The following is a 2,891-nucleotide window of genomic DNA, read 5'->3' as shown; positions in this document are numbered from 1 at the left end:
CATCACCATCATCATCGCCACTATCCCTATCAACATCTTCCTTCTCCTCCTTCTCATCATTACCACCACAATCACTGTCATCATCATCATCATCATCATCACCATCATCATCGCCACTATCCCTATCAAAATCTTCCTTCTCCTCCGTCCCATCATCATTACCCCCACAATCACTGTCATCATCACCATCACCACCATCATCATCCTCATCATCATCACCACTATCCCTATCAACATCTTCCTTCTCCTCCTTCTCATCATTACCACCACAATCACTGTCATCATCATCATCATCATCATCACCATCTTCATCATCATTACCACCATCATCATCACCACTATCCCTATCAACATCTTCCTTCTTATCATCATCATCATCATCATCATCATCATCAACTCAATCAGGTAAGTCTCCTCATGTGCACGTCAGACCCATAACTTTAATGAATCATATCCCTCATAAATGATCAGCATGTAGGTTAAAGTGAATGTCTGCTTGTTTTTCTTCCATGATTTCCAGCTTTCACTGTGATCTTGGTGTCTGTAATTCTGCTGCTGTTTCCGATTGGAATCATATTCCTCACTTTCACTCTTCAAAAGAGACGCAGGATGCACGGTACATAAACTCAAACACATGATAAAATATAAACATAATTATAAACATAAATATAAACATGTATCTTGTAATGCAGATGCAAATGCAAGTAAAACAGCATTTATTAAATCCAGACAGAGAAATCTAAATAATAAAACAAATTTATTGTCAACACAGATGCAGTTCATGTAAGATAGTTAAGTACAACACATACTAATTATTTCCAGTAACATTTCCTACAGCAGTTTTACCTTGTCTTTTGTAATGAGTCTACCAGTTTAGCACTGACTTTTGGACCAGTTTTGTTAAGCAAATGTGTTGTACTGTAGATCTGTTACATTGTGAGATAATCTCCTGCCACAGGCACCAAAAACACTTTCTATTGAAATACTTCATTATTATATATACATTTGTATCCATGAACAAGAGTCAGTGGATTAAATTTTGTGACTATAATCACAAAATGCCATGAGACTGGGCTCCTCTGTACAGTTCTGTTCAAATCCCTCTATGGGTTTTTGGCAGCATTTAGATCCAGGCTCTGACTGAAACATTCCAAAACCTACTTTTCTTTGGAAGCCATTCCTTTGTTCCTCTGTATGTATTTGTGCTTTGGAATGTTATTATGCTCCATGATTCATTCTATATTTATTAGACCTTTAGTCTCAGTTTAAGATAAGCAGGCCTATATATGTTTTATTGTGTATAATGTTCTTTGGGTGATTAGCTGACTTTTCAGATCAAATATATATTTTTAATGACTCTCAAGTATTATGTTATGGGTCTAATCAGCCCATAACACATAATAGCATTATGTGTTATACATTATTTTGGGGTCATTTATGTGAACTTGAATTTGTGCAATCCATGAAAAGAGGCTTTGATTTATCTTTTCTCCCCCAAATACTGGATATGTTGAAGATTATGAGAGATTCCGGGATTAATGAATTAATTTTAACCTGCCACATTCTACATCATGAACTTATGACATATGAACTTTTATAACTATGATATTTTAATTGTTATCTAAAAAAACCTTGAACTGCCATTTTGTGCCATTTTCACATGCAAATTTACTTATATATTTATAGTAGATAAATAAATACAGGATATCCGGAGATCACGACATCATAAACTGAAAATAACAGCATTAATACCTACTGATTAGGTGACTGTTTTTTTTCCCCAACAGATTCTGTTGCCCAGAATTCTGTCCAAAACTCAGGAAGTGGCCAATGGGTAATTATTTTTATGTTTGAGTCTGTTCAGTTACAAACCTTATTTCCATTAAAGAAAATGGCAAATATATGTGTGTTTCTTTCAAACTCTCAGGTTCCTCTTGCTGTCTCTAATGATGAGGAGATTAAAGACACCAAACGACATTCTACTGAAGCTGGAACCTCCACAGTTTACTCAACTGCTTAAATACCCATAATCCCCTCTGCGCCTTCTCAGACTGTTTATGTAGAGATAGAGGTTCCTACAATCTCCTGTGATTCTGCAGCTTATACTACTGCTCATCTACCCACAATCCCCTCTGATCAGGAAAGCTACTTGACAACTCAATTACCCACAAGCCTCTCTGCTGAGAAATCGGTTGAAGATTTGACTTACGCAACAGTGAGTTCTCACTCTAATGCCACCAGCTCTAATAATGCAGTTCCACAGATTAAGGAAGACGCCTCTACTGTCTACTCTTCAATCAGTCACGTGACTACAATTGTTTAGTTCTGCATCATTGGGGTTTCAGTCATGTGGCAGTTGAACTTTACTATTTAATTTAGATTACATTTTTCTTTCTTTTTCCTCCTCTGTCCCTCCCTCAAAACAAGATGGCGCCTCGTAACAAGATGGCGCCGGTGAGGTCGGCTGCTGTCACGACTGCTCCGGCTACGGTTTTTCTTTTTTTGTTTATTTTATACTTTTATTTAACTAGTTTTAGTTCCATCTACACAAGATGGACATCATTAGATATGACAGAGACACTCTTATATCTATTGGTGTACAATGCACTCATTTTTCGCTGCTTTTAAACCCGGACCCATGCTGGCCGAGCGAGATCCTGAGGGAGAACAAAGGATGTGACCCGTACCGGCGTCTGTGAGGGAAACGAGCCGGCATCAGGAACAGGCTGAGGGCACGCGCACACCGCGCTCCCTTACCTAGTATCCTGTTAGCCAACGTCCAGTCACTGGAGAACAAGCTCGATGACCTCAGGGCAAGGGTCAAGTTCCAGAGAGACATTCGGGACTGCAACCTTCTCTGCTTCACCGAGACATGGCTGAACCCAGCGGTA

At 38.7% G+C, this 2,891-nt stretch overlaps 1 long non-coding RNA gene across 1 annotated transcript; it reads left to right on the top strand.

Annotated features, from left to right (window-relative positions):
• Positions 1-348: 348 nt before the first annotated feature.
• LOC124387868 lies at positions 349-2,554 on the top strand. The gene is made up of 4 exons (XR_006926258.1): positions 349-405; positions 521-616; positions 1,788-1,834; positions 1,928-2,554. It is a non-coding gene; the product is annotated as an uncharacterized LOC124387868 (long non-coding RNA).
• Positions 2,555-2,891: the final 337 nt, after the last annotated feature.

The sequence above is a fragment of the Silurus meridionalis genome, chromosome 1 (genome assembly GCF_014805685.1).
Source record: "Silurus meridionalis isolate SWU-2019-XX chromosome 1, ASM1480568v1, whole genome shotgun sequence".
Lineage (NCBI taxonomy): Eukaryota > Metazoa > Chordata > Actinopteri > Siluriformes > Siluridae > Silurus > Silurus meridionalis.
The sequence above is the reverse complement of the archived record's forward strand: the minus strand, read 5'-3'. Positions and strand labels throughout refer to the sequence as shown.